We start from the raw sequence: 8,309 nt of genomic DNA, 5'->3' as shown, positions 1-8,309 counted from the left end.
GAGGGAGGCAGAGGGACTGGGGAGAAGGAGGGAAAGAGGGAGGGAGAGAGAGGGACTGGGGGAGGGAGGGAAAGAGGGAGGGAGAGACTACATGCGACACCAGCCCTACAGCAATGTGCTTGTCTCTTAACTGTCTTCTGGGGCAATTAGGGATGGGCCATACATTCTGGCCTAGTCAGCGACACCCTCATCCTGTGAATGAATTTTAAAAAAAGTCTGTTGGACAGCTACGTGTTTAGGGAAAGTTTAGAGGGATATGGGGAAACTGGGACTAGTTTAATTCAGGAATCTTAGTTGGCGTGATTGGGTTGGGCCAACGGGTCTTTTGACCATCTTGAGTGATAACTGATGTGTTTGGCCACCTCCAGCCTAACAATCCGAAAACCTCAGACTGCTTGTGTGTAGAAACAGTAGAGATACGGAAATAGGAACAAAATTCCCACTCAGCCCTCTGGCCTGTTGTATTGTTCAATGTCTGAACTGCTGGCTCTACTCCACTTTCTGGCACCTCTGACAGTGCAGCACTCTCTCAGCGCCACATTGGAGAATCAGCTTTGACTTCATGCTCTGGTGAGGGAATAGGACTTGAGCCTGGAAGCTCATGACTCTGAGGCAGGAGCACTACCTACAGACCACAGACCTCATCAAAGTGGGACTGCACTCAAGCTGCTCTCTGGCCAGCCTTGGACCTGTGGAACATTGGCCAGTTTGTACCAATTCCATGTAGCCGCAACTTTATTTTTTTTTATATATAAATATTTTTATTGAAAAGCTCTTTAAAATCTTTTACAAAACATTTATACAAAAAGAAGAAAAACACCATCAAAACAGAAAAAAAACAGTACAAAGAACAAGGCCATAACATAGTACCATTGTTACTAAGCAATCCACTATTCCACCAAAACCAACCTATCTCCTTAACTAAAACTAAACTACAAACATTGAATAAATACTAGCTTAAATTACATTCAAGTTACTTAAATTATATAATGTCTTACTACATTATTCAGTCTTACTCATCACACCTCCACTGAGGCTCCCATCCCTGGGAATACCCCCTACAGTACCCGTATTCTTTTCCTTCCAGTCTCCTCCACCCGGGGCCTCATGGGCACCCATAAAGGTTCTGACTAATATTGCCGACAAGTCAGTTTCAATATAATTTAAAAAGGGCCGCCACGTCCTATAAAAGTGTTCCGTTTTGTGGTGCACCATATTTGTATCACCAGCTTATGTCAGCCCTGTAAGACATGGTGGTTTTTCTGACGTCCAACTTAGTAAAGTATTCCTCCTCAGCCACAACTTCCGGTCTAAGCCTCCTCCAAGTTTACTGCTTGGCGGCAGAAAATTTATTCCCAACTCCTTCCCACTGTCTTTTGGACACCTTTTAGCGTTTATATATCATTGGATCGCAGGTTTTGGAATTCATCCAAACAAAATCCAAACGGTCGGCAAATCGATCATTTCAAAGCCAGTGTTTAAGTTTTGAATTATCATTTCCACTTGTACAACAACTTGCATTTACATATCACCTTTAACTTAGCAACGGCATCCCAAGATGCTTTATTGGAGGGTTACCAAACAAAACTTTGGATCGCACATGGTCATGTTAGGACAAGTGACCCTAAGATGGTGGCCATGATGTGGAGGTGCTGGTGTTGGACTTGTGTGGACAGAGTCAGAAGTCACGTGACACCAGGTAATGGTCCATCAGGTTTATTTGCAATCGTAAGCTTTTGAGGCTTTGCCTCTTCATCAAGAGAGTGTCTGACAAAGGGGCAGCACACTGAAAGCTTGTGATTTCAAATAAACCTATTGGAAGATAACCTGGTGTCATGTGACTTCCGACTTTGACCCTAAGAGGCTGACTTTAAGAAGCAAGGAGAGTTTTAGAGAGGCAATTTCAATTCTTCAATTTTCTTCCACCTAACTCCCCTCGGACTTTTTTAACTAAAAACAAAGAATACTGCAAACATGCTGCAGGGTCAGTGGAGAGGGAAACAGAGTTAGTGAATCAGATCGATGACCTTTCTTCACAACCTGCTATTTAATTGGTATCATGGTTTGGATAAGTGTCCCCCCCGAAAGGCAAATTGGTCTTCATTTAATGTGTTATTGTGTCTCTATTTCAACTGCAGTCACAGTCATTTGAAATGCAATTTCTGAGATGTCATCACCATAGGAAATGACATCACCAACCCAAGCAAACCTTAACACACAAATAGAAAGTGGGCACTAACACCAGTGCTTCACCGGAGGCTCACTGATTATGTTATCTAATATGATGACGAAGCGTCTGATAAAGAACCTTCCAGCTCAGTGAGCAAACTTACCATCCATTAAGTGCAAATGACTTGTTTAATTCTTGCAAATATGAAGGTCCCTTGCTGCAGGAAAGCAAAAATTCTCAAGCAACAATGAAACAGCTGACTACCTTTCTCTCAATCACTCATGTGGCTAGTGCTGGCTAGACCTGTACTTATAATCCATCCCTAGTTTCCCAGGCGAAGGTAATGTTGAGCTGCCTTCTTGGCCTCCTTGAACTGTTGCAGTCCATTTGGTGGAGGTAGACCCACAATACTGTTAGGGAGGGACTACCCGAATTTTGACCCAGTGACACAAGAAGGAACGTGATGCATTTCCAAGTCTGAATGGTGATTTACTTGGAAGGAAACTTGTAGATAGTCTTGTGCCCATGTATCTGCTATCCTGGTCCTTCTAGATGGAGGTAGTCATGGGTTTGGAAAGTGCTAAGGAACTCTGGTGAGATTTTGCAATGTATCTCTTTAGATAGTAGTAACAGTGTGTACTGATAGTCAGTGGTGGAGGAAGTGGATATGGTGTCAGTCAACAAGGCTGCTTTGTCCTGGATAGTGTCAAGCTTCTTGAGTGTTGTTGGAGCTACATTCATCCAGGCAAGTGAGGAATATTCCATCATGCTCCTGACTTGTGTCTTGTAGATGGTGGACAGGCTTTGGGGAGTCAGGAAGTGAGCAGGGTTCCTAACCTCTGATCTGCTGTTGTAGCCACTGTGTTTATGCAATGAGTACAGGTCCTTTCTGGTCAATGGAAATATCCAGGGTGTTGATAGTGGGGTTTAAATGATGGTAACACCACTGAATGTCAACTGGCGGTGGTTAGATTCTCGCTTGTTGGTGATAGTCATTGTCTGAATTTGTGTGGGGTGAATGTTACCTGCTACTTTACAGCCCAAGCCTGAACATTGTCCAGATCTTGTTGCATTTGAACACGGACTGCTGCTGTAAGTGAGGAGTGGTGAATGGTTCTGAACACAGTGCATTTATTGGCAAATGTTCCCATATCTGCCCTTATGGTAGAGGGAAGGTCATTGGTGAAACAACTGAAGATGTTTGGGCCAAAGACACTTCCCTGAGGAACTCCTGCAGAGATGCCCTGGAGCTGAGGTGACTGACCTCCAACAACCACATCCATCTTCCTATGGGCCAGTTGCAGCTACAAACAGTAATTTGGTGATGGTTGAGTAATGAATATTGGTTAGGCCATGTAGAGAATGGACTGTTCTGGTGTAACCTCCAGCGTGATTAGGCAAGATCAGTGAGTTACTACAATACACTTTGCAAGTTTTTCATCACTTCAGGGTAGGTCATTTCCCCAGGAAGCTTCCTTTTTACTGGCTCAGTTACCAAGGGGCTTGTTTTATCTACTTTCCCTGTTGTGTGTGTTTTATCTTTCATGAAGTTAGGTAGATTCTGATGCAGTTATTTTGGAAATGTAAGTGTTGATGTTACTGAGGAGATTGAGATGTCCATGGTGTTGAAGAATGTCAACAGTTGGCTAAAACACAGCTTAAGGTCAGATGTCTCTGGTCTGTGTATCACTGGCCTTTCCTTGTAGCTCAATGGCTGAAATTAAGTCAATGCAATATCTAAGCACAAACAATATGAATACTTTCTCAATGTTTGTGGTTACTTTCAGGAACTTTGCTCAATTGTATTTGACCTTAGCCTCTCTCTGTTGAGTCACATCCTGCACTGATAGTTTGAGCAAGCTTTCACGGAGTTGTTCCCAGACCTTTCCCCTTTTTTTGTGCTTAACCCTGATAAAGTTATTTAGCTTGTAGATTCGTCCCTTTCAGAGATGTCATTGCGCACCTCTGGAGCAAGTTGGGATTGAATTCAGGCCTCCTTATCCAGAGGTAGGGGCACTACCACTGTGTTCGAGCTGAGATGCCACGTCAGGAAACATAGTATGGAGTCCAGCAATGTGCTTGGCCTGCCATCGCAGTCTCACCATTGGTCTGCATTAAAGAACACCCAACATTTTCCAGCCCAACATTTCCTCCTTGTTTCATTCACTGCCGTGCACGTCAATAATGGGATATTACTTTTGTTATGTAGGTGTTTGCAGAACACCAAGTTGTTCTCTCTCTTGCAATGAACAACTTGACAACCTTTGGACTGATTAAATGGCATCCAGCAGACATGGTAAATCAGCAACTAATCAATGTTTAACTAAACAGTACAGTACATCCTGCACATGGAAGAAACCAAGGCAGATTAAGAGATGTTCCATGTTCAAAGTTGCTTCCTGAGATCATTTCCAATTGCGATTGATGGTATAAGGTGCAGCGTTGCCCTTTCAGAGATGTCATTGTGCACCTCTGGACTTGAACTGGGCCTCCTAGCCCAGAGGTAGGGGCACCTTCACTGTGTTTGAGATGTTCATGAGTAGCTCAGATTCTGACCATTTCCAATTGCGATTGATAGTGTATGGTGCACCATTGCCCTCCATATCTTCAGGGCTTTCTTAAGGAGTAGCTGTTCAGATTTTTGCAATGCATGAAAACTCCTGTTGACAAATTGACGCTGACAGCTGGCATTGTGGTTCTTGAGTGTTAGTGTCAATGCCCTAAAGTTGCTTTGACCCATTCCCATGGACTGTGTGGGACTGAGTAGGGAATCTCATTGTAGCTGTAGGTCAAAGTGGACTTGACCCAGGCACAAGGTTAGATCTGCCAGGATAATGTAATACCATGTGGATGAAATCATATCATAGAATCCCTACTGTGTGGAAACAGGCCATTTGACCCTACAAGTTCACACCAACCCTCTGAAGAGTAACCCACCAAGACCCATTCCCTTGCCACTCTACATTTACCCCTGACTAATGCAGCAGACCCACACATCCCTGAACACTATGGGCAATTTAGTGTGACCAATTCACCTAACCTGCACAGCTTTGGATCTCTATTGCACATCGTGGTTTTCACTTGCACACTCTGTTTTTGGACCCACGATAGCCCATTAATAAAACCTAGGAGAAAGTGAGGACTGCAGATGCTGGAGATCAGAGTCGAAGAATGTGGTGCTGGAAAAACACAGCAGGTCAGGCAGTATCCGAGGAGCAGGCGAATTGACGTTTCGGGCAAACACCCTTCGTCAGGACTGTGATGTTGCCTGACTGGCTGTGCTTTTCCAGCACGTTAATAAAACCTGTATTCCAGCAACATTCATCAGTCATGAATGAACATGGCTCAGCTGCTAACCTGTACTCTGCAACTCTTCGCAATTGAACAAAGAAGAATAATCAAGCCCCACCTTTTTTCCACAAACTGTCATTAAATGTATAAAAACCCAATGAGAGCATCGAGGTGACCAGTTTGCCAGCTTGCCTGCTGTTCAGGACAAAGGTAATTCACACCAAGTTGCATCAATAACATCAAATAATTCTGTTGATTGTGACAAATTTAACTTTACACCAAAAGCAGAGAAAAGAAAAGATTCATAATCTACACCTGTCCTCCTTAAACCCATTACCTTTCAAAAAATACCCAGCCCAAATACATGTGCACACTTGTTTACAGTTTAGACAGGCAGTCTGTCAATTATTAAAGGTGGAAATAAAAGTGTAGATTTGGAAGAAAAGTTCTGAAGAACAAAAGTTTAGATCACCTTTTCTAGTTCATGTTGATTTTTGGTACTGATCATCTGTAAGATGTTAGTTATTCTTCACTTTGAGAGTTGATCGAGTGACCTCTGCCTTTTCCTGTTTAAGTTGATTTTAATCTATCAACGTAGCCAGCTCCAGATAACTCCGGTTGCTCTGCACCCTTTAGAATTGTAGCATGCTGCTGTTCAACCAATCCAAAGCCAGCATCAAGCAGTTTTTCCTTAACTCAAATACTCTTGGTGCCACGCTTGTCTCATACTATCCCATCATTGCTTCGCAAAGCAACTTTGTCTTGCACAGTTAAAAATGTTCACCTTGTGACTTTTTTTCCAGACTGTAAACCCATCCAGGTATTTCAGCAATATAGCAGTGTCCAACTTCCATTCCAGTTTGAGTTGATTTCATTTATTGTAGTCACGTGTACCTAAATACAGAGAAAAGTTTTGTTTTGCGTGCAGTACAGGCAGATTGTAGCAAACGAGACATACAGGTGCTTAGACAGATCAAGGCAAACACAGCAGGTGCACAAAGCAAGATCAATATTAGATTTGAAATTAGAGAGGTCTATTTAGCAGTCTAATAACAAAGGGGAAGAAGCTGTTCTTGAACCTTTTGGTGTGTGTGTGTGTGTGTGTGTGTGTAAGCCAATGTATCTTCTGCCTTATGGAAGAGAGACTAGACGGAGTGGAAGGGGTCTTTTGGCTGTCTCTCTGTGGCAATGAGTGTAGATGCGAGCTTGGCTTGCTTGATGGTCTGGGCTGTGCACACAACTTTCTGTAGTTATTTATAGCCCATAAAGGAATAATATGTGCCACGTTACAATGTTGTATATGGCTTTCCGCTGCTTGCCATTGAGAGCAGGTTGATTCCTGGGATGGCAGGGTTGACATAGGAAGAGAGACTGGATTGGTCAGGACTATATTCCCTGGAGATTAGAAGAATGGGTGGGGATCTCAAAAAAAGTTGTAACCTTCCGACGGACTGGAGATGGAGCATCCAGGAAGCTGGGGAGTCCAGAATTGGGGTTACAGTTTAAGGATACGGGGTAGACCATTTATGACAGAGATGAGAAATTCATTCACCGAGAGAGTGGTGTTCCTGTGGCATCAGAAAGACGTTGAGGCAAAAATACTGAATGTTTTCAAGGAGTTAGCTGTAGTTCTTGGGGCAAAAGGATTTGAAGGATGTGAGGAGTAAACAGGAATGGGGACTGAGTTGATTCCCGATGAAGGGCTCTGGCCCGAAACGTCGATTTTCCTGCTCCTCGGATGCTGCCTGACCTGCTGTGCTTTTCCAGCACCACTCTAACCTAGACTCTGATTTCCAGCATCTGCAGTCCTCACTTTTGCCTGACTGAGTTGAATGGTCAGCCATGAGCGTGCTGAATGGTGGACCAAATTGAAGGACCGAATGGCCTACTCCTACGCCTAATTTTTGTGTTTTTATCATAGAATTGGCAGTAAAAGTCTGGAAATGGAAGACAGGGGAAGAACTCTGGGCGGGAAACATCACAATCGCCAGAGAAATGTTTAATTTGTAGGAAGAACTTATGAGCACCTTGGGTTTGATGGGTTCGGTTGCTTTGGTATCAGAAAGAATCCTGAACTGTTGGCTTTGCAGCACTGAGTCCATTACTACCTCGTTTGGACTGTACCACAACATTTCACAGAATCGATTGGAAGTTACATCGGATACGACAAATGTCCTCTCACTGACCCATTTTAAAATTTGGAGCTGGCGATGGAAATTTTGAGAATACTTGTCATGTGATAAAGCAGTGTTCTGTGTCACAGGCACAGCAGTCTCTTAGGCTTCAATCACCATCTCCTGCTGCTGGGCCGTATGATGCAGATAAAGACCATATGTGAAGGTGATTCCACAAGTGGGGAAGTACATATCCATGGACTGGATAAATTCAGTAGTCACTATTATTTCCAGTGAGGAAATCAGTAGAAGCTCTCTTTACCCAAAAGAGTAGTGACATTCTGGAACCTTCTACTACCTAGGGTGATTTAAAAAAATTTATTCATTCACGGGATGTGAGCGTAGTTGGTGACGCCAGCATTTATTGCCCAGAGGGGAGTTAAGTGTCAACCACTGCTTTGGGTCTGGAGTCACGAGTAGGCTAGACCAGATCAGGATGGCAGTTTCTTTCCCTATTGCACATTCGTGAATCAGAGTGGGTTTTTCCTGACATGTACTTACCTTTTAAACGTTGTAATTGTACCTGCATGCATTATTTCCTCAGGTTTTGTGGTCATCATTAGACTCTTAATTCCAAATTTTTTTTTTAATCGAATTCAAGTTTTGCCATCTGTCATGGCGGGATTCGAACCCAGGTCCCCAGAACATTACCTGGGTCTTTGGATTAACAGTCC

The 8,309-nt window shown here is 43.4% G+C and overlaps 1 protein-coding gene across 1 annotated transcript in view; it reads left to right on the top strand.

Moving 5' to 3' along the window:
• Positions 1-8,309, top strand: part of zswim8 (zinc finger, SWIM-type containing 8) — a 194,682-nt gene that overhangs the window by 57,462 nt on the left and 128,911 nt on the right. The gene's annotated exons all lie outside the window — the stretch shown is intronic.

Source organism: Chiloscyllium plagiosum, chromosome 38 (assembly GCF_004010195.1).
Source record: "Chiloscyllium plagiosum isolate BGI_BamShark_2017 chromosome 38, ASM401019v2, whole genome shotgun sequence".
In the NCBI taxonomy this organism is placed as follows: domain Eukaryota; kingdom Metazoa; phylum Chordata; class Chondrichthyes; order Orectolobiformes; family Hemiscylliidae; genus Chiloscyllium; species Chiloscyllium plagiosum.
This window is presented reverse-complemented; position numbering and strand designations above follow the sequence as displayed.